The sequence below is a fragment of the Microcebus murinus genome, chromosome 26, assembly GCF_040939455.1.
Source record: "Microcebus murinus isolate Inina chromosome 26, M.murinus_Inina_mat1.0, whole genome shotgun sequence".
Classification (NCBI taxonomy): Eukaryota; Metazoa; Chordata; class Mammalia; order Primates; family Cheirogaleidae; genus Microcebus; species Microcebus murinus.
In genome coordinates this window covers 16,017,990-16,041,639 of record NC_134129.1, presented here as the reverse complement: position 1 = coordinate 16,041,639, position 23,650 = coordinate 16,017,990, and the positions used below count along the sequence as shown (strand labels likewise).

General features: G+C 45.7%; 1 protein-coding gene across 3 annotated transcripts in view; it reads right to left on the bottom strand.

The window, feature by feature from the left end:
* LNX1 (ligand of numb-protein X 1) overlaps window positions 1-23,650 on the bottom strand; it is a 163,349-nt gene that overhangs the window by 107,236 nt on the left and 32,463 nt on the right. The window contains exon 1 of one of the 3 annotated variants that reach the window (XM_075997765.1): window positions 756-806. The exons of the other annotated variants lie outside the window; for them this stretch is intronic. The gene's annotated coding sequence lies outside the window, so the exon portion shown is untranslated. Of the gene's footprint in view, window positions 1-755; window positions 807-23,650 lie in introns of those variants that run through there. 3 annotated transcript variants of the gene reach the window in all.

Genomic DNA, 23,650 nt, shown 5'->3' with positions numbered 1-23,650 from the left:
TTCCAAAAAATTAAAAATCAGACCTGTCGTTGCATTCTTGTGGCATTGAGGAAATAATCTTTTCTTTAACCAGAAGGTCAGTGGGCAGCCAGGCTGGGTCGAAATGTAAACAATTCCAATCCACACCGCAAAGCAGTTTTGAAAGAGTGTTCAACAAAGAAAACAGACTTTCTCAGAGCAGAGAGAGGAGAACTGGAGTGGAGGCTTCTAGAAAGGGCAAAAGAATTTACCTGTCTGCAGAACAGACTTTCAGAGGAAAACAAACAAATAAACGAAAAGCAAACAAAATCTGGGGATGTCTCCCAGGTTTACATCGAAATTGCCTCAGGTGAGATGAATACAGAAAGTTAAGCAAAATAAGGCCAAAAAGGCAAAAATAAGACAACTCTGAATTCAGTCTGCCTGGTCCCCCAACTCAAAAGTCCTGTGCCTTTGAGCTAAGTTTCAAAAAAAAAGAAGAAAAGTCTTCACTTTTCTCCAGGGTTTTTTAAAAAAAATCAGATTAAGTCAGGAGACAAGCAGAGGCTGGATTAATGATTAGGAAAAGCAAAAAGGATTAAATATCTGGCCTGGGAGAATTTTACTATGCAACCAGATTGTCAAAGGCATCCAAAAAGGTTTCTCCTTCTGGGGCAACCCGCCAGGGCTGAGCCATCATTCAGCTTGGATTTTTTTTCCTTCCAATTCGTCCTTCATATTTTTCAGTGGCCAGTGATCTAAAAGCCAAGAGGGAAAAATGGAGGGTTTCAACTCACCTTTATGAGTGTCTGTCTTGAGTTCTCAAGGCCACAGCAGTTCTCACCCCTGCCGGTCAGCCCAGCAGCTCCCTGGGCTGCCTGGGCTGTGAGCAGCCCCAACTCCGGGCGTACAGGTGCCCGGAGGAAGGAGGAGGGGATTGGTCTGTCCAGAGCAGGAAATGGGTGACATCACGCCACAGATAAAGCATTGCTAGGACCTTAGGGATTGAAACAAGTCAGTAGGTCCCGCCCACCTGTCATTTACCTGAATACCTGCAAGCAGGTAGGCGGTGTCTTTTTGTGGACAAATGAATCAGTTAGAGCAATTTGCCAGGTGGAATTTACTTTCCTTCCTGAGCGTGGCACGTGGCCAGCCCCGTGTGCAAACATGCATTTCAATGCCTGGGTTGTTTTGTTTTTTTTTTTCCCCAGGCCCTCCCCCTCCCCGAAGCTGCCCATAAAAGAGTTAAAAGGGAAGTCAAAACGCCAAGATGAGACAGTCATTTAGCAGCCACCAAAAGAAGGAAGAGTATGAAGATTGACCACTTAGAAATATCAGAGGTTGACCCCCAAGGCCTTTCTGAACAGCATCCATTTGAATAGCAACTGCTTCTCTATGTCAACATGGACACATTGGAGTTGATATTTTCAAATTCATTTTATAAAAATCTGAGTCTGGGCAGGGCGCGGTGGCTCATGCCTGTAATCCTAGCACTCTGGGAGGCCAAGGTGGGTGGATTGCTCGAGGTCAGGAGTTCGAAACCAGCCTGAGCAAGAATGAGACCGTGTCTCTACTATAAATAGAAAGAAATGAATTGGCCAACTAATATATATAGAAAAAATTAGCCGGGCATGGTGGCACATCCCTGTAGTCCCAGCTACTGGGGAGGCTGAGGCAGGAGGATCGCTTGAGCCCAGGAGTTGGAGGTTGCTGTGAGCTAGGCTGACGCCAAGGCACTTACTCTAGCCTGGGCAACAAAGCAAGATTCTGTCTCAAAAAAAAAAAAAAAAAAAAATCTGAGTCTGGGAGTGATGGACCACACCCATAATCCCAGCACTTTGGGAGGCAGAGGCAGGAGGATAGCTTGAGGCTGGGAGTTCAAGACCAGCCTGGGCAAGAAAGGGAGACCTCCCGTCTCTACCAAAAAAATAAAACCGCCAGATGTGGAGGCGCATGTCTGCAAGGCCAGGAGTTCGAGACTGCAGTGAGCTATGATGATGCCTCTGCACTCTCAAGAGTGAGACCCCGTCCCCCAAAAAACAAACAACAGATCTAAATATGATTACTGATTAGCAGTTTTAAAGTCTTTCTCCAACACTTTTCCCTATCTCGTCCCTTCCATCCCGGGTGTCAATTCCATGATCAGGAATTTGCAAAAACTTCAGGCCGTCCTGGGCGGGCTAGCCGGGCAGTTAGAGTCACAGGGCAGTTAGAGATGACCACAGGCAGGTGTGCAACTGGGAGCAATGGGCGTGATTCAGATCGGAATGATCTCACAGTAAGCAGGAGACGCAGCTTGAGCCAGGAAGGAGGAGTCAGAGCTATTTGGGTCCCGCGCTTGGTGTGTGACCCTGGGCGAGTCCCTGGCTGCCTCAGCCTTCCCAGCAGGCGGGGACAGGTAAGCGCCGGCAGGTGCCACGCACGCCTGCTAACCGCCCTGGCATCCCGCGCAGTAAACAACCCCCGCCACCCTGCTGAAACGCCGCGTGTCTATTTCTGTGACCCGCGTCCAAGATCCCCGGACACGCGACGACTCACTCTCTGGAATGTGCTACCTGCACCGACCTCCACGACATTCTGCTTGCCCAGGGATTTTACACTCCCCCCTTTTTAGAAAATAAAATATTGACATTCTGATTTTCCTCCTATTTTGCTCTCTTGAACCTTTTCCCTTCCTCCTGCGACTCAGGGTGCGGGGTCACACGCCCTAGCCCTGCACTGCACAGGGGTTGTGGCTTTGGCGTGGGAATTGGGAAGGGAGGGATGCCTGGGCCTGCGGGGACAGCAGCGTGGGGGAGGGGAGGGGACAGAAACCCCAGCCCCTGGGGGCACGGGGTGTGGGGCAGGCTCAGGTCTGAGCCACCTCCGCCCAGCTGGGAACTCTGTGTGTTTTAAAGAAAAAAAAAGAAAAACCCAAACCCTATTCATGTCTTTATCCAATAGAAACTAAAGCAGGTGTGGCTACTTCCTAATTTTCAAACACACACACTGATAAAGGCAGCCAAACCTTTTACACGCAGGTGTTTTGGGGACAAGTGTAGGGCCACCAGGTTGATGCCCAGTTGGGGTATCACCAAAGCCTGGACAGGCCCTGTCCCCTTGGGGAAAAGGCAGGAGCAGAGAGAGCCCGCCTCTACCCAAGTAATCTTCTAGAAGGCCACGCCTCCTCCAGCAGGGGCAGCCAACTGTCCCTCTCTGTGGGGTGTCAATCAGGCCTCACCTTGGGTTGAGGGCCCCAGGTCCCCCCTGGGAGGAGGAAGGCAGGCCAGGCTGGGTTTCAGGGCACTGGGCGGGGTGGAGGGCCCGAGGGGAGATGGGTTTGCAAGAGCTGACAGTGCAGAAAGCTTCTCTGAGAAGCCTCCCAACCATCTGCATATGTGGTCTGATGCATTGAAAAAGAAAAGAGGGAACAAGAGTTAATCCCAGAGTAGAGCTAACTCCCAGGTACGGTGCAGAAAGGAAGAGAAAAAACTATCTCCATACAATCAGCTGTCTCCAATGAGATCTTTCTTGGAGCTCCTGGATTTAGAATACTCTTCAAAGCTTTAAAAAAAATCAATATGGGCTTCTTTTGCCATTAGGACTATTATATTAGAATGGAAATGATATTTCTAAATATTAGAGAAATGATGAAAATAAAAATCATAAAAACTAACATTGAGCCCGGGCGTGGTGGCTCACGCCTGTAATCCTAGCACTCTGGGAGACTGAGGCAGAGTCTCGAGACCTATTTATCTCTAAGATAAATAGAAAGAAATTAGCCAAACAATTAAAAAAATAGAAAAAATTAGCCAGGCATGGTGGCACATGCCTGTAGTCTCAGCTACTCGGGAGGCTGAGGCAGGAGGATTGCTTGAGCCCAGGAGTTTGAGGTTGCTGTGAGCTAGGCTGACGCCACGGCACTCTAGCCTGGGCAACAGAGTGAGACTCTGTCTCAAAAAAAAAAAAAAAAAAAAGAAAAAGGAAAAAGCTAACAGTGAGTAAGGGCTTACCAGGTGTTACTGAATGTTCTAAGCACATTCTACAACAACCCGGTGAGTCGGGTAGCATTGCTCTTTGCATTGACAAGTTGGGAAACCCAAGACACAGAATGGCTGAGAAGTTGACTAGCGACAGCTCAGCCAGCAGGTGCCAGAGCCAGCACGGTTGTTGACCAGGGCCCCCTTGATAACTCCTGGAAAGAGAGGTAGGGCGTAGGTTCTGATGTCACACTCACTGGGCAACTTCCTGGACACTAATTCAGCTTCTTGCTTGTCCATTACCCAGAAGCAAGTGCCTTGTAGAAGCAGTCCCGGGAAGTGTAGTTTCTGGTTAGGAATGTCTCCATTTGCAAATTAATTAGACCTCTGATTTATGCATTGAATATATGTGTACAGAATATATATACATATACATACAACTACATTGGTACATATATGTATGAAAAAAAAAATCACACCAGGAAATCCATCGCTCCTGGATACATACTTGAAATCACCTTTTTGGGGCCTAGCAAACCAACCCCAAGAAGGAAGACCACCTTAAGAGGCCCCTCGAGAGAATGACCTGTTGTAACTCTCTGTGACGTCTTTTATGGGCATTTCTCTCTATACTATCAGCAGTCTGTCCCTCTCCCATCTTATCGGAATGGCCACCAGAGCTTGGAGCTGCATACCACTGGAGACAACTTCGATGAGACAATATAAGATTAAGTTTCACTACAAACCACTGTTTGTCGTTGAGATGAGCGGTTTCCACCAAGGTTGGCAAATCTTAGACACACATTGCTCCATCCCCTCCTCCCTGACCATTCTCGGTGTCTTTACCAAAGGACCACGGCGCTCCTGAGCTCACAAGGAACTGAGGGACCTTGAAGACATCATTCCAGGCACATTAGCAGTTGGTAGGAACCCTCAAGACCAAACCATTCAAGATCAAACCATCAGCAGTTGGTAGGAACCCTCAAGACCAAACCATTCAAGATCAAACCATCAGCAGTTGGTAGGAACCCTCAAGACCAAACCATTCAAGATCAAACCATCAGCAGTTGGTAGGAACCCTCAAGATCAAACCATCAAACCCTCAAGATCAAACCATCAGCAGTTGGTAGGAACCCTCAAGATCAAACCATCAAACCCTCAAGATCAAACCATCAAACCCTTAAGATCAAACCTAAGCATTACGGAAGATAATATTTCCAGCGATGGGGGGTCATTTCTCTCTATACTATCATTTCTCTCTATACTATCAGCAGCCTGGTCCCTAACAAGCCAGGGATGGGTACTAGTCCACACCCTGGGTGTTGCGGTGTTGGGGACCACAGCCTTGAGGGAGTCGGAGAGATGGTTAGAAAGGACAGGCCGGGCGCCGTGGCTCACGCCTGTAACCCTAGCACTCTGGGAGGCCAAGATGGGCAGATCGCTGAAGGTCAGGAGTTCAAGACCAGCCTGAGCAAAAGCGAGACTGCCGTCTCTACTAAAAATAGAAAGAAATCAATTGGCCTACTAAAAAATGTATAGAAAAAATGAGCCGGGCATGGTGGCTCATGCTTGTAGTCCCAGCTACTCGGGAGGCTGAGGCAGGAGGATCGCTTGAGCCCAGGAGTTTGGGGTTGCTGTGAGCTAGGCTGACGCCACGGCACTCTAGCCTGGGCAACAGAGTAAGACTCTGTCTCAAAAAAAAAAAAAAAAAAAGAAACTCATTGTCTTGGGCACAGGGTAATTTCTCAGGAGTGACAGTGTTTTCAGTGTTGAGCTAAACGTCCAGGATATGCCATTTGTGGCTACTACCGTATGATCTTTCTCTTTAGCATCCAGACTCCTTTGCAGTCAATAGATTCTGGAAACTTTGTTTTTTCAAGAGGCAGGTGGAAAGCATTAGAAAGCTCTCTGAACTCAAGGTTGGGCCTGTCTTAGTTAACCAGCCGGCTCACTCGGGCTTTTTGATGAGTTTGAATTCTTTTATGTATCTTGACAGGAAAATCTGAGGGGGGAAGGAGGTCTACTTTCAAAGCTCTTTATTGCTAGATCGCCACAATGAAGGCTGGCATTCTCAGGGACTCCTCCTGGCCACGAAGCTGTGGCTGAGATCATGCCTTGTGATCCGGCAGGATTTCTTTGCTCCTGTTTTGCTTCCCTTTTGTTCCTCGAAGCGTATCCGTAGAGTTGCTGGAGATGACTAAATGCTGTAGCAAGAAAAGCAAACGTGTTCGGACTGACTTTAATAAAAGGCTTCTCTAGAAAAGGCCTCTTTGGCCATATATATATATATAATTTCCGAAGGTGCTTAAGAGTCTCACGTTCTACCGACTGAGCTAGCCAGGCGACCTTCAACCGAAAGGAACTTAACATTATAAGATAGCATTGCTGTATACAGTCCATCATACTGACCTTATTATTATTTTTTTTTTTGAAGAAAACTGGCTCAGCTCCAGATCTTTCATTGGCTAATTATAAGTGCTTTGCATGATGCAAAAGAGCAGATCCCAGAAGGGCAATGATGGGACATCACAGGAACAATCACAATCATCAGCTGATGTGCTCCATGCCGTCTGGTTTTGTGCATGTGTAAGGGATTCCATTTCCACCATGAACTCAGCACTCCCGTGTGCCTGGTTTGCAGATGAGCTTCTAGGGCACTCTAGAAGCATCTACACTTTAGCAGATGACAACTTTGCTGGTTCGTGTGCTTTTTTCCCGGGGGGGGGGGGTACAGGGAATATCTTAAGGAAATTAGTGTTAAATCGATTATTGAAGATGGCACCCATTTGAGGGAAGGCTTACGACCGAGAGCTGTGGTCAGCGCGCTCTTCTTTAGTAGCAAAAGGAAAAGACTTCGTTGCTGTTTCTATAATAATCCAAAGGCCTATGTCTTGTGACGATTATAAATATTTTTATAGTTATCTAATCCTCATTCTTGCATAATCAGGTTAAGTTATTCTCAAGCAATTGCTTTGGTGGTGGGGACTATTTTGAAAGTTGTCATGTCTTTGTTTCTTTCGTGCTTCTTTTTTTTTTTTTTTTTTTTGAGACAGAGTCTCACTTTGTTGCCCAGGCTAGAGTGAGTGCCGTGGCATCAGCCTAGCTCACAGCAACCTCAATCTCCTGGCCTCAAGCGATCCTCCTGCCTCAGCCTCCCGAGTAGCTGGGACTACAGGCATGCACCACCATGCCCGGCTAATTTTTTGTATATATATATTTTTAGTTGGGCAATTAATTTATTTCTATTTTTGGTAGAGACGGGGTCTCGCTGCTTTCGAACTCCTAACCTTGAGCAATCCGCCCGCCTCGGCCTCCCAGAGTGCTAGGATTACAGGCGTGAGCCACCGCGCCCGGCCCTTTTGTTTTTTGTTTTTTTTTTATTTCAGCATATTATGGGGGTACAGATTTTAAGGTTTCAATAAATGCCCATTCCCCTCTCCCCCCACAAGTCTGAGTCTCCAGCATGACCATCCCCCAGATGGTGCACATCTCACTCATTATATATGTCTATACCCGTCCCCCTCCCCCCTCCCACCTGCCCAATACCCTATTACTGTAGTACCTATGTGTCCACTTAGGTGCTGCTCAGTTAATACCAGTTTGCTGGTGAGTATATGCGGTGCTTGTTTTTCCATTCTTGGGAAACTTCACTTACTAGTATGGGTCCCGGCTCTATCGTGCTTCTTTTATACACAGCTATTTCATTGGGCCCGGTTCCATATATTAAGAAATACATGTAAGATTTGCAATGTCTCTTCTCCTTGTTAACTCTGACCTCACCCTGGAGGCTTCCATTTCCTCGGAGATGACCCATCCAGCACACTTGACCTCCCCAACTATAATGACAAGGACGTTTACCTCCATTGCTCTTGAGTCACCCATTCTCTGGATAAAGTCTCCATGGATCTTGTTATCACCCCAAAATATCTCCCATCTCAAAAAAAAAAAAATCAGAGAATGCAACTGTCTACTGAATGTTCTCATCCATTCAGATTTCTCACGTCCTTGCTCAGACTTTACCTTCTCTTGCTGCCTGGCTCCCAGAGGCTACCCAAGAATGCCTGTTCCCTCCTGTGTCCGCCCCAGACTGGCCCCTGTCCTCAACTTCCTGAGGACCAGGTGGAAACCACGTCTCCAGGCCTCTCTCTTCCCACGAGCCCGGGGACAGGTGCCGCTGTCTGTGTGTGCTATTCGGGGCGGCGGCACGTGTCACTCCCCCTGGCAATCTCTGGATCGATGCTCCCGGTCGCCTCTCCCTGTCCTCACAGAAGTCACTCACCCGCAGCTCCTTTGCCCTGCCTGGCCCGTGAGGCTGTTCACGGTCAGCCCCCTGCCTGCCTCTCAGAGCCCGCCCGTCCGCCCCTCCTGACCCTTTCCATGCACAGAATGCCCTGTCCCCCTCCCTAGCCCCCATGCCCCTGCGACACTGTGTTAGAGGGGTGCACTCCCTGCACCCCCGTTTCCACAGGCAAACGGTTCCACTAAGCACACTCTGCCCCTGGGAGGCCCTGACTGGGAACATGGGAACAAACCACCAGGCGAGCTCAGTGTTGCACCTGCCTTTTCTGTCTTGGGAGGGAGCCAGAAGCTTCCCTCTGCAGCGGCCGGCTCTGATCTCTTGAGCCGAGCTGGCTTCTGCCTGGGGGGCTGCCTGCCGTGCCCGGCTCTGCCCGCCTGGGTGCCTTCTAGCTCCTTTCCTTCCTTCCTGGCCTGTTCTCCAATTTATTTATTTTATTTATTTTTTTGAGACAGAGTCTCGCTTTGTTGCCCAGGCTAGAGTGAGTGCCCTGGCGTCAGCCTAGCTCACAGCAACCTCAAATTTCTGGGCTCAAGCAATCCTCCTGCCTTAGCCTCAGCCTCCCGAGTAGCTGGGACTACAGGCATGCGCCACCATGCCAGGCTCATTTATTTTTTTCTATATAAATTAGCTGGCCAATTAATTTCTTTCTATTTTTAGTAGAGACGGGGGTCTCGCTCTTGCTCAGGCTGGTTTCGAACTCCTGACCTTGAGCAATCCGCCCGCCTCGGCCTCCCAGAGTGCTGGGATTATAGGCGTGAGTCACTGTTCCCAGCCTGTTCTCCAATATAGCCATTAGCATTTATTTCACAGGGGGAAATTTTGGCCTCCATAATCTCTGTTTTCAAATTTTCTCAACTTATCCCCAACCTAGGTGCTATTCATTGAGGTCCCCCTTGGATGTCCCCAACACCCTGACAGTGGTTCCCATAACAACCAGGCTTTCTCGCTTCCGGGCTCTTACCCACCCAGCGCCATCTCAATACCTACCGCTTGTTGGCCACAGTCTGGCCCAGGGGCCCTCAAACTTTTTAAACAGGGGGCCAGTTCACTGTCCCTCAGACCGTCGGAGGGCTGGACTATAGTTTAAAAAAAAAACTATGAACAAATTCCTATGCACACTGCACATGTCTTATTTTGAAGTAAAAAAAATAAATGGGCAAAAACACCCGCATGTGGCCCGTGGGCCATAGTTTGAGGACGCCTGGCTTGGACTGATGTTAAGCTGCTTAGCCATGTTGTCTTACTGAATCTGGGCGGAAATAATCCCACGAGCTAACTGTACCTAACAGGTGAAGAAACTGAGTCTCTGAGAAGCAGAACAACTTGTCCAACATGCTCGGCTGGTCACCGGCAGACTTGACACTCAATCCCAGTCTTCCTCCTTCAGCTGAGAAACTCCTGCTCCATCTTCCGGGCCCAGCTCAAACGCCATCTCCCTTTCCAGAACCTTCCCTGACTTCCCCACGTGGACATTGGGGCCTATTCCTGTGCTCTCTAAACACTCCACTTCCGCGGTTATTTTGCTGATTGTGATTTTTAAAAGACTGTCTCCTCTCCAGACTGCAAGAGAAGGAAGGTGACTTTTCATGTCACCTCAGGCCTTCGCCTGGTGCCTGGAAGAACACAGGAGGCCTTTGATAAATATTAGTTAGCAGAACCAAAGACGAATACGAGACAAAGGAAGGAATGAAGGAAGGGAGGGAATACATGTTGTTAAGTTAAATCTTGAGTAGCCTCTTCCTTTTCCCAAGAGTCAAGCGTCCCTGTACACTTTGGGAGGGAACTGACTTGATCCCATTTTAATTTGGACAATAAATGGGTAATAACCTAGACGTGAATTCAGTCGCCCATTTATACAACAAATTTATTAGGCATCTTCGATATGCTGATCAATGGCAAACAATGCCATTTAACTTTGCTTTAACTGGGAAGCAAAGTTAAAGAGAAACAATTAAAGTGCAAAGTAGAAATTGCCTTAAAGGAGGAGTGTGACACAAGAGAGCAGACTGGCTTGTTTCTTCTGATTTAAAGGCTCCCGGTTGTTACGAAGAACTTGTCCGAGTTCACAAAGCTGACGTTTGCCTGCAGTGCTGCTTGGTGACAGAGCCCGTCATCCTCCCAGGCTCCCACGCAGCCTTGCTCTGGCTCTTGGCCGTGCAGGACCAACAAAGAAGGAGGCTCGGCCGGGTGTGGTGGCTCATGCCTGTAATCCTAGCACTCTGGGAGGCCGAGGTGGGAGGATTGCTGGAGGTCAGGAGTTCGAGACCAGCCTGAACAAGAGCTAGAGTCCCCGTCTCTACTAAAAATAGAAAGAAATTAGCTGGACAACTAAAAATCTACATAGGAAAACATTAGCCGGGCATGGTGGTGCATGCCTGTAGTCCCAGCTACTCTACTCGGGAGGCTGAGGCAGGAGGATCGCCTGAGCCCAGGAGATTGAGGTTGCTGTGAGCGAGGCTGATGCCACGGCACTCACTCTAGCCTGGGCAACAGAGTGACACTCTGTCTCAAAAGAAAAAAAAAGAAGGAGGCTCGTGGAAACCAGGACCTCACTGTGCTTTCAGATGCTGTGTGTTACCCAGAAAACCCAAAGCTCTCATGGCTTGTAGTTTGCACCGATACAGAGGCAGTTGCACTGCATGGGTGGAAATACCAGGTATCTCAACTGTGGTCTCGGTTTCAGGTCACAGTCAGGGCTGGATGGCACTTTGGGAAGAACTTGAAAAAGATCTGTGCTTTGGGCTGGGCACTATGGCTCACGCCTGTAATCCTAGCACTCTTGGAGTCCGAGGCGGGAAGATCGCTCCAGGTCAGGAGTTCAAGACCAGCCTGAGCAAGAGTGAGACCCTGTCTCTACTTAAAAATAGAAAGAAATTAATTGGCCAACTAATATATTTAGAAAAAATAAAATAGCCGGGCATGGTGGCGCATGCCTGTAGTCCCAGCTACTCGGGAGGCTGAGGCAGGAAGATTGCTTGAGCCCAGGAGTTGGAGGTTGCTGTGAGCTAGGCTGACGCCACAGCACTCCAGCCTGGGTAACAAAGCAAGACCCTGTCTCAAAAATAAAATAAAATAAAGAAGAATAAAAGAACTGTGCTGTACAGGTGACAGTCACATCTATAGATATGCAGATGAATTTAAATTCCTTAGCGTTGGCGGCTCAGTTAACTTTTCCCAAAGATTTTACCTACTCCCCCCAACATCATAAACTTTTTAAGTGTTTTGTAATTTAAATCCCTTTTAATCCAATTTTTGTATATTCGGTGCTGAGTGGATGAGAGCAAATGACTATTTTGCGGCATGGGCGCTCTGCAGACTTGCTGTGTGTGCGCCGACAGAGTCCTCCGTCCAGGCCTGAGAGCCCGAAGCCTTCACGCTTTTTCCCAAGGGGGCTGAACACTCATAATAACTAGTGACATGCAGTGACCCGAGGAGACGTCCAGACACGCGGTGTCGCGGTGGGGAATGGAGCAGAAAAGGCACAAGCAGGAGGGACTGTGCTGCTGGCCTGAGCGAGTGTGGGAAAGCACAGGGAGAGCCCACTCTCCAGGTGGGGAAGTGTTTTCCTCCCCGGGGACTCCTCTTCCAAGAAGAGGCAGGTCCTCCAAAACAGGGAGTCTGGCCAAGGGGCCCATCCCTAGGTCCTCCTAAGTCCAAGAATACAAACAAGAAAGAGAATCTCGTGAACACGACTCGCCAGGAATGGCCCTGCCCAACAGGGTCTCAGGGAGAGGAAGTTCACTGGGCAAATGTTCCCAAGTCCCGAGCATGCGAAGCTGCCCCTGTCCGACTTGGCCATGAACCTAGCTGGGTGACCTCTCTTCTTAGCCCCTCTTGGAGCTGAGTTCCTGATGGGCACGCCTGTCCCTGGTCCATCATGATGAGATGCCTGGAGTAGACAAAGCTAGACTTCCGGTGGCCATGGAGCCCCGGCAGACACGGAGTTGGGTGGAGGGAGGGTTGTCCTGGTCTGTTTCTCGTGACCCCGGCCCCAGGAGCAGCCGCCTCCTCCCAGGGACAGTGTGGAAGCTGAACTTCCGTCCAAAGTTTAGCTGATGACACAGCGATGAATACTGTCCTTGCTGTTGAATTTTCAACCCCATTAGCAGAGTGTGGGGAGCTAGTGTCATGAACCATGTCTGGAGTCACCCAGCCCTGAGAAGCTCAGTCAACCCTGGGATGGCTTCAACTGCAGGCAAGGGAGCAAGCTATAGGTGAGAGAGCGAGGACCCATTCCTACTGGGATATGAGAATATTTGGAAAGACACTTGTATTTTGGGTTTTTTTTTTTTTGGTTTTTTTGTTTTGAGACAGAGTCTCACTCTGTTGCCCGGGCTAGAGTGTCATGGCGTCAGCCTAGCTCACAGCAACCTCAAACTCCTGGCCTCAAGTCATTCTCCTGCCTCAGCCTCCCGAGTAGCTGGGACCACACGCATGCGCCACCATGCCCGGCTAATTTTATATATATATATATATGTATATATATATATCAGGTGGCCAATTCATTTCTTTCTGTTTTTAGTAGAGACAGGGGTCTCGTTCTTGCTCAGGCTGGTCTCGAACTCCTGATCTTGAGCGATCCTCCCGCCTCGGCCTCCCAGAGTGCTAGGATGACAGGCGTGAGCCACCGCGCCTGGCCAATACATATTTTGTATTCGACTCTATTTGGCCCAATTCAGTGAATATATATTGGGGGTTAAGAGCTAGGAGCAGTGTTATTATTAACCAGTCCACATAACAGAGGCCCCGGAGTTCCTTGTTTGTGATGTCTTAATTTAAGCCTTTGTCAATATCAGTGCCAGCCATCGGCCCAGGGTGGCCGGACTGGTCCTCCCGGTCGCGGCTGTGCCCCTGGGGTGGCTGGTCCACCCCTCTCCCACTTTCGCTGGGTCTGCCCAGGAGGGGGACTGGAAGTGCAGCCGTGACAAGCCCTGGCACGGGCGTGCCTACACCCCTACGTCGGGTGGCTGTCACTGGGATGTCTCCCAGGGTGACCAAGGGACTGGGCTGCACCCAGACTGCCACCGTGCGTGTTCTGGCCGCGCTGCCCCAAGCTCACAGCAGCTGCGACTGCGCACGAGGGCCGGGCGCACTGTGGGGTGCTCAGTCTGCAACGCCACCTGGCCATGCAGGGGCACCGCAGAGGGGACAGGGGCTGCGCTCCGCACGTCCCCTCCTCATGTCCGCCTTTAGGGGCTGCTGCACGCACCAGCGCCTTTGCATTTGAAGTCGGGGGAAGATCCCTGAGGTTCCTGGTCTGCCTTCAACTCATGTCAACATAGCTTCTTCTCCGGGACAAGCGAACAAGGGACACACACCAGGGGCCACCCGCAGGCCAGCCCCAAGATGCCAGGCATCTCGGATGAGGCCAAAGTCTCCAGCGGGGTTACCGCTGTGTCTCCCGGTCCTCCCTCCCCTCCCCTACAAGCCACCCCGTTCTGCAGAATCCATACGCCACCTCCCCCCTTCACCCCCGCAACACGGGGACTTCTGTGAGCGCCATCGTCCTCCCCTGCAAATGATCGCAGGAGATTTCACACGACAGCAGAAGTGGCTACTCATCAGGAAGCCTCAGGACATCCTGCTGGGATGATGGAAATAGGGACAGAGTGGGAGCTGGAGGCCCCGGTCTGCCGCTGCACAAACCCGCAGCGACGGGAATGAGCTTGCTCTCTGCAGGGACACGGGGTGGGAGCACAGTGCAATGAGTGAGCGCCACTGTCTGCGATCCTGACACAGGACAAGCTGAGATTAAATATGCAAGGGCTGAGTTAGGGGAAACACCCGTGGGAGTGACCTGGGGTGGGGGCTGGGAGGGGCTGGGAGAACCGCCAGGCTGCAACCCGAGCCTGCAAGTCTGACGCCAGCGAAGGAGAGGAGGAGGAGGGAGGGTTAGGGGAGAGCACCCGGGGCTGGTGTCAGTGGTCAGGGCGGCCCCCTCACTCAGTCACTAGCTGGTAGCAGCGCCAGGAAGGGGTGGCTTTCAGGGTGCAGCCCCTGGGGTCCTTGGTCAATCACAGCTCCTGTATTGGGGGGTCTTCGAGGGGATTCTTACGGCCGTCACAATTGTAACTAGTGAGGTGGCCAAGGGGATTGGGAGTGGAGCCCATAGGACCCCAGTCCAGAGAGGACAATCAGGATCTTCTTTTCTCTTCTTTTCTTTTTCTTTTTTCTTTTCTTTTCCTTTCCTTTCTTTTCTTTTCTTCTTTTCTTTCTCTTTTTTCTTTTCTTTTCTTTTTTCTTTTCTTTTCCTTTCCTTTCTTTTCTTTTCTTCTTTCTTTTCTTTTCCTTTCCTTTCCTTTCTTTTCTTTTTTTTCCTTTTCTTTCCTTTCCTTTTCTTTTCTTTCTTTCTTTCTTTTTTTTACAGATGGGATCTTGCTGTGTTGCCCAGTCTGGTCTCAAACTCCTGGGCTCAAGTGATCCTCCCACCTCAGCCTCCTGAGTTGCTGGGTTCACAGGCATGAGCCACACCGGACACAGGATTATTTGTTTCAGGGAAGGAAACACAAGCATGTGATGGTAGCTCACAAAGCTTCAATCTGATCACCTGGATCGGGCTCAGCGTGAAGGAAGCAGAACGTCTAGGCATGAAGCTGCATCCATGAGACAGCTTTTTACTTTAGATTAAAACAAGTTAAAAATACCCGAAGGCCTGGAAAGTTGATAGCTTTCTTATTTTTTCTAGTTGACACTAGCACTGGCAGTAGATATGAAGCTCTGAGACCACTTTTGAGGCTAGGAAAGGAAAGAACAAAAGGACACAAAAAAATGGACAGAGACAATGAGTTTGCAGACAACTCATCACCTCTCTGGGTCTCAGTTTCTTTTTAAAATTCTAAAATCAAATGATGTCTGATCAGGAAAGTTTCTGGCCGGGCGAGGTGGCTCACGCCTGTAATCCCAGCACTCTGGGAGGCCGGGGCGGGCGGATGGCTCAAGGTCAGGAGTTCGAAACCAGCCTGAGCAAGAGCGAGACCCCGTCTCTAATATAAATAGAAAGAGATTAATTGGCCAACTAATATATATAGAAAAAACTTAGCCGGGCATGGTGGCGCATGCCTGTAGTCCCAGCTACTCGGGAGGCTGAGGCAGGAGGATCGCTTGAGCCCAGGAGTTGGAGGTTGCTGTGAGCGAGGCTGGTGCCATGGCACTCACTCTAGCCTGGGCAACAAAGCAAGATTCTGTCTCAAAAAAAAAGAAAAGAAAAGAAAGAAAAAAGAAAAATCTAAAGGGAAAAAGGTTAAGGGAGAATTACGTTTTAAAATTTGTCACTTTAACAATTTAAAATTTAATTAAAAAGAAAATAGTACCAGAATAATATGTTTTAACCTACAAGCCATTGTCAAAAAAACACCAAAAATCTTCCTATATCAGCACAATATATTTCTTTGAACTGTATTGGAAAGTTCCATAGAAAGAAATAAGGAATTGACTAATTATTTTTATTTATATAGCAATTATATGTATAAATTATATATTTTTATAAGTTTTTATAAATGTATAATTTATGTATAATATATTGATATATAAAATATCAATGTAATATATAATTTATATACATGCTATCTAAATTACATAGTTATTTTCATATATAATTAAAATATATACTATATAATATAAAATTATATAATATGATTATATTATTTAGATTATAAATTTAGGTAGCATTATATGTACATATATAGCATATAATTTCTATTCTAAATAACTTATGAATATTGAATAGCTTAATCCTCACAACAACCCTATGAGGCAGATACTATTATTATTCACATTTTATAAATGTGTTCAAATGGTAAAGTCAAGATTGGAAACAACCATCCCTATTCCTGATGTAGAGAATTTCCCTTGTTTTTCATATGTCTACAGAACATTTGTAAAGACTGATCATGTATGTAGCTGTAAAGAAAACTTTGGCAAATTCAAAGGGTAGTGATTTTCTAGTTTACATTATCTGAACATAATTCAATAAGTAACAAAAAAATATTAAAAGGTGACAAAAAGTTAACTACTTGAAGATTAAGGAATACTTAGAAAATACTTGGTTCGAAAAGGAAGTTGACAGAGAAGTTATTGACTATCTCTAAAGACATGAAAACAAGAGCTTTCTAACATACCCTAGGATTCTGTGAAAACTATCCAAAACATTTTAGGGCTGAAGTGCCTTCCTGGTGAAAGAATCAAGATGAGAAATAAAGAAACTAAATCTTCATCCTAAGAAATGAGAAAAAGAATATAGAGTGAGCAATAAAGGTAAAAGCTTAAATTAATGAAATAGAAAGCAAAATAAGTAGTATAAATCTATAAATAAATTTAAAATCTTGTTATATAAAAACCTCTAACAATCTATACATATCCATAACAAGCTTGATGTTTTAAAAAGGAGGAAAAGCAAAATTATAAAAGATAAGCAGAAAGAGCAAATATTGAAGTGACTAAAAGTATTAAAAGAGAATACAATATGAAACTCCAACGCAGCAAATTTGAAAACTAGCATAAACATTGGAAAAGAAGAGGTAAAACTATTTTTGCAGATGATGTGATTATAAATCTAGAAAACCCAAAGGAATGTAATAAAAATCTCCCAGAATTAAGGAGAGAATTTGGTAAAGTAAATGGATCAAAAAATATGCGAAAAGATTATTAGCTTTTTTTCTACTTTAGAAATAAGCATAGGAATAGAAAAATTTTATTTAAAATAGTGAAAAATAAACCCATATGAAATCTTAGATATAACAAAAAAAGGAAATAAAAAAATTATACTAAACTATATAAATGGAGAAATGGAAAGATGTTTTTGGATGGGAAAACTCAATGCCATAAAGATATTAAATTTCCCCCAATTTTTTGGTACGTGCATTTATTTCACTAAAAATCACAATAAAATGGGTATTTGGGGCTGTTTGTTTTGGTAGCTGTAGAAAGTGATCTTAAAGTTTCTAAAGAAAAATAAACACCAAAGATAAGTTATTTTGGAAAAATAAATAGAGATAAGGCCAGGGGACTTGTCACTAGTTACTAGAACTCTCTATAAAGCCATTGTATTCAAATCCGTGTCCTATTGGATTCAAATTTTATTGCACATTCAAGAATATAGTACAAATACATGAGTGGAAAATATAAAAAAGTAAAGCAAATCTCTCGCAAGAAAATCTAGTGGATTATATGTACTATAATGAATGGGGCCAGAAAAAAAAAACTCTCCCAATCAAAACTGAGAAGTCAAAAGCTCCGAGAGAAAGGATAGATATATTTGGCTATAATAATTAGAACTTTTTGGGCAAAGACAGTATTAAAACACAATAGATCATGATAGATTTGAAGAAATCTAAGTCTATATAATGTAAATACTAGATTTAATTGTTATAATATAGAAAATTTATTATAATTGGGCAAGAGAAACAAGAAGAAAACAATAGGAACAGGGGCAAAGGATGTGAATGGGCAGCACACAGAAAAGCAAATCCAAATGGCCAAGAAACATGGAAAGATCCTCAAATTCCCCAAAAGTAAGGGGAGTGCAAATTCAACTGACAATGAGATATGGCTTTATACCTACCAGGCTGTCTAAAAGTTAAAAGATTTGTAACACTTCTGCTGGCAGGATTATAGGAAAGAGAGAACTTTCACATAGTGCAGAGGGAATGAGAACTGCTACAGCCTCTTGGAGAAGCAGTATGGCAATATCTATTAAAATTTAAAACACATATACTCTTCAGGCCAGCAATCTCTTTCCTGGGGAATCTCTCCAATAGACATAAAGTCACCGGAACACAAGGGTTCATACACAAGATCGTTTTAGTTTGCTTGTTTTATTTTCTCGTGTTTTTGCTGGCTGAATAAATTATAGCATATCCATAGGATGGAAAAATACTGCCATTAAGAAGAATAAATAGTTGTGCTGGTTGTCAGGAAGGATTTTTATGAGGTATTGTTGACTGAGTAAAGCACAATGCAGGGAAAAATGTATAATATGGCCCTATTTTTGCAAAACAAACAATGACCAAAAAGCACCCAGCTGTGTATGTATGTCTCTGCCTACGATTACGTAGCAATACGCAAAAATAGGGAAGATGCATGTTAGATTATTAATTTGGGTTATGTGTGCAGGGGAGTAGGTTGGGAATTGAGACGTGTGGATGTGAAGAGGCAGCATCAAGCCAAAAAAATAATAATAATCACCTACACATGACTGCATACATGATGTATCCGTGCTCGAATTGATCACACACATGCATTTATGAAAATGTATGAATGTGTACTGTTCACATGGAAGGAAATCACCTGGCCAGTTCAAGGGACTCTGTCTCACAGATAATGTCTTGCTTGGCAGGAAAATTTGTTGTTCCATTTATTACCCGGTCCCGATACCTTCTCCGGGGGAGCATTTCCCACTCTGGGATTCCCGTAATTACTCTAAGACTGCCCCTCCCACCATGTAGCACTTCAATCTCACAAACAACACCCAGAAGGGCTCCAAGACCCTTCTGGAAATGGATATCCCTCTGGGATCTCTACTTTTATCCCTCCTCGTCCATACCCCCTTTTGTGAAGTGCGCCCCCGCCCCCACCCCACCCCATGTTAACCTTTCTAGAAAAAGCAAATCAGGCCTTTAGGCAGATTTTCTAGGGGTGTCGGGCCATGGCTTATTGCCATCCATAGCAGAGAAGCCAGGGGGTGAAAGGTTCCAAGGCAGGTACCCAGGAAAAGGACCAATTGCTCTTCATGTCAAAGGTCTTGGAATTTTAAGTTCCCTAAATTGTGGAATGCTGGTTTTACATTCCCTGCCCACATCTGTCTGCTCCTTCAGCCTCCTTGTGGTGGAGCGATTTCCTTCCCTACAAAGGAGGATCCAGGTGCAGGGAGGACTCGAGGGGTGTGGCCCCACCTCAGAATCCGGCTCCCCACCCCTTCCTAAAACACGTATTCTCTTCGTCTTAGCCCAAGTTGACTTTTGGAGCCATTCCTAAATTCATTGATCTGCCTTTGAACTCTGAGAGCCAGAAAGAAACGTTAAGTTTCCTTTTTCCTGGAATCATTGACCCTCGTTTTGTCACGACGTTTCAGATTAATTAACTGCAGAAAGCAACGGGAGGGTTAATCGCACACAAGCCACCAAAGGAGAAAACAGCACAATGGAAAGGATGAGAGAACAGGCTATGGGAGATTTAGCATAACAATGGCTTTCAGCGAATCGTTGGAGAAATAAAAAATGAATGGTGGTTGCAAAGCACCACGTTTGGGGTGGTTTGTTGTGCAGACTGATGCTGAGCCCAGCCCCCTTTGCTGGGTGATGCTGCTTCTCCCAGAAAGAGGTAAGGGGTATTTCTCACTCCCATGACCCTCCTGGGCTGGCTTGGGGACATTGTGGGAATTCCAGGGCCTGGGCATTAAAGGGGCTTGGCAGCCTCCCCTCTTGCCCTCGGGGACCCCCGAGACTGCTGTGCTGTGAGGCAGCTCGGCCTGGCCCACTGGGGGATGGCAGGCCCAGGGGAGAGACCCGAGGCTCCAGCCAGTGGGCGGCAGCAGCTCCCAGGCGCGAAAGTGAGGCCGTCTTGGTCTTTGCAGCAGGCGAAGCTGCAGAGGAAGTGCTCCACCAGCCTATGGGATCGTGGGCTGCCATAGACAGTGGCTGTTTCAAGCCACTGAGTTTCGAAGTGGTTTATCACACAGAGGCTTGGGCATTTCAAATTCAATATCCACGTTGTCTTTCTCTTTTCTAGTTTTCTGTGTCTAACGAGGCACCTTATCTACTGTTGTCTTAGAAACCTAGGAAAACACTTTTCCTACACAGACACCCACAACTCCTACATGCTTGCGTTTAACAGCTCAGAGGAGACGGCACCCATGGGCGCTACATCTTATTTCTGCTTTTCAGTGTCCTGCGCCCAGGGCAGCAGGGCACGGCTGGCGGGAGGTCAGCACATGCTGACCACATGAGATGTCCCACGTGACAACCTGCTGCTGCTGTCATCCCATTTTCTTAGCACTTGGACATGTCACAAAAGGAACGGGCTGGTGGATTTGGCGCGCCTGGCCGGCTCTGCGAATGTTCCCCTGTCGCCCAACTTTTCCACGCCGATGGCTCTCAGAGATCCCGGCCCAGGTGGAGAGAGTGTTTTTCCACCTGGTGGAACACCGAGCTCATTGGTTAAGCACGTGTAATCATTGCAGTGATATTAGTGACGGCAGCGGTAGCTAATGTTTATTGCAACCTTACCAATATGCCAGGTATTTACTTTACATGAATTAACTCATTTGGTTAGTTAGTTATTTTCAGTTCCAAAAGGAAACTGAGGCACGGATGGGTTAATTGATTTTCCTAAGCGAACACAGTTAAATGACAGAGTCCTACCTCCCAGTAACTACGCCCTGGCTCTAAATGTGGCTACCTGGGCAGTCACAGAGGCTTAAACTAAGGGGTATTAAGGACAGTCATTTATAAAAGTTCCTTAACTAGAAACCACTCATAAATGACGCTCTGCAAAACTTTTACATATCATTTGCACTTCTCATTAGGCAAGAAACGAGTATTACTGAGAACATAATATAGGTCTGTGCTTGTGCTAATTACTATAGAAAGTTATAAAGCATAAATTATAATATTTAAAAAAATCATATAACTCTGGGAGGCCGAGGCAGGCGGATTACTCGAGGTCCGGAGTTCGAAACCAGCCTGAGCAAGAGTGAGACCCCCGTCTCTACTATAAATAGAAAGAAATTAATTGGCCAACTAATATATATATATATAAATTAGCCGGGCATGGTGGCGCATGCCTGTAGTCCCAGCTACTCGGGAGGCTGAGGCAGGAGGATCGCTTGAGCCCAGGAGTTGGAGGTTGCTGTGAGCTAAGCTGACGCCACGGCACTCACTCTAGCCTGGGCAACAAAGTGAGACTCTGTCTCAAAAAAAAAAAAAAATCATATAAGAATCTCGGCTCTAAAGGGGCTTACATCATTTTGAAGAGGTCAGACTTACACAATGAAATGACCAAAAATAAAATAAATAAATAACACAGGGTATAATACTTTTTTAAAAAAAAAAAAAAAAGGAGGAAAGGTGTTCTGAGACTTCACCTCTTGCAGGCAAGGATCTGAGTCCTATTTCAAATCTCCTTTTCTGCTCTTCGGAGCCAAAAGTAAACAACCAACAGCCAGTTAGGGTTAGGGTAGGCCAGACTAACTAACCTGTGTTAGCAACTCGAATAATCTCCAGAGAAAGAAAATTTACTTTGGGATTTAAGATGATCAAAACTGATTACTTCTCAAGAGGCTTAGAAACCCAAGTCTGTAAACACAGCTGGGAAAACACTTAAATGTGGGTCCATAAAAAACCCCATTGAATAATCGGTCCTCCTGCTTCGTGACATGGACTCTACCCCGTGTACATGAATCTATAGGAAAGTAGTAAATATTTTTACACAACCCTGTTGGTGACGAGAAGAGAAAAATGTATAGAGACGTACCCACCCAGGTCATCTGCGTGTGCAATGTAAATATCTTTCCTGTTTTGTTGACTCTAAGGCAAAAGGATTATATACAAACCAGCCGCTGCATTGTAACACAGAGAGGTTATATAACTAAACCTCTGAAAATTAGATTTATCTTCTCAAAATTTAGAGTACCAACAGAATTATTTTTGATTGGTTTAAAAATAAATGTTCTCCTATTTGTTGACCAGCAGTCAACAACAGAAATTGAACCAGTTTTCTCTATATAGAAAAATTTTTGACTTATCAAGACCTTTTTTTTTTATTCCTAGAAAGATAGACACCTATCTATTAAATATTAACAATGATTATCTCTGGTATTATGATTGGGAGTGTTGGTTGTTTACTTCTCTTTGCTTATTGGTGTTTTTGAAATTTTTCAAAATAACATCTGTTGTTTTTGTAATCAAAAGATAGTGCGATTTTTTTTTAAAGCAATCAACCTACTTAACATTCTTACTCATAAATATTGTTATCAATACACCATTTAAAAGAATTGCCCTTAACTACTCTGCCTATCAAATAAATCCTTGCCTTTGCTTTATTTTAAAACAATTTTCCCTCCCAGGAGAGTTCTTATGATCAGTTTTCCCTGATAACTCAAAGTACGTGTCAAGGTTAAGAATGTTTTGATGCAAGACTCAAGGCTTGGAAAAAAAAAAAAAAAGTTTTACCCTGAAGAGGAAAGAAATGAAGCCTTAAAAATGTCTTTTTCAGATGCCTTGCTGTGTGGTTCATTAGCAAGAGACACAAAAAGTACTTTCTAAAATAATAACGGCCCAGAACCTTGCCCTTTGAGATAACAAGACTCTGTTTTTGCAGGTGGCCTTCCACTCAAAGAACAAAAACTGGAAACATCCATTGAGTTGTCCTGTTTACATGTGCTAAGTCATGCTAATGGCACAGAGATAATCAAGCCCTGGGTACAGAGCCCTCTATGTAAAGGAAAAGACTTGTCTCTCTAGCCTCCCAGATGTGCACGCTTGTCACCTGTCTCTGCAAAGACACACACACAACCTACCGGGAAGGGACCTTGGAGGCGACTCTGGCCAGCAGAAACATAACTCGAGCCCCAAATGCAAGCCACGTATGGAATTTTAGAATTTCTACTAACCACATTTGAAAAGCAAAAATAAACAAATGCATTTATTTTAATACTCTAATTTAGATAGCTAGATACATCTACAATAGTGTCATTTCAATATTAAAAATGTATTTAGATATTTTACATACCTTTTTTTTTTTTTTTTTTTTTTTAGCTAAGTCTTTGAATTCCAGGATGTGTTGTTTACAGACACACAAAAGCACAGCTTGCTTTGGACTAATCACGTTTCAAGAGTTCCAGAGTCTGGTGGTGGCTACGGTATTAGTGCAACTCTAAAACGAACGTGTTATTGTCACCAAGTAGGATTATGGGGGCTTAACTTTTTTTTGTACATTGAGATATAATTCACATACTATAAAATTCACCTTTTTTTTTTTTTTGAGACAGAGTCTCACTCTATTGCCTGGGCTAGAGTGCCGAGGTGTCAGCCTAGCTCACAGCAACCTCCAACTCCTGGGCTCAAGCGATCCTCCTGCCTCAGCCTCCCGAGTAGCTGGGACTACAGGCATGCGCCACCATGCCCGGTTAATTTTTTCTATATATATTAGTTGACCAATTAATGTCTTTCTATTTTTAGTAGAGACAGGGTTTCACTCTTGCTCAGGCTGGTTTCGAACTCCTGACCTTGATCGATCCTCCCGCCTCAGCCTCCCAGAGTGCTAGGATTACAGGCGTGAGCCACCGCGCCCGGCCAAAATTCACCCTTTTAAGCATACATTTTCAGTGGTTTTTAGTATATTCACAAGACTATTCTAAAATAAGTATTGCCTAATAATAATTAGATAGTGGTGATGGTGCAACCACTATCTAATTGCGGAACATTTTCATCATCCCCAA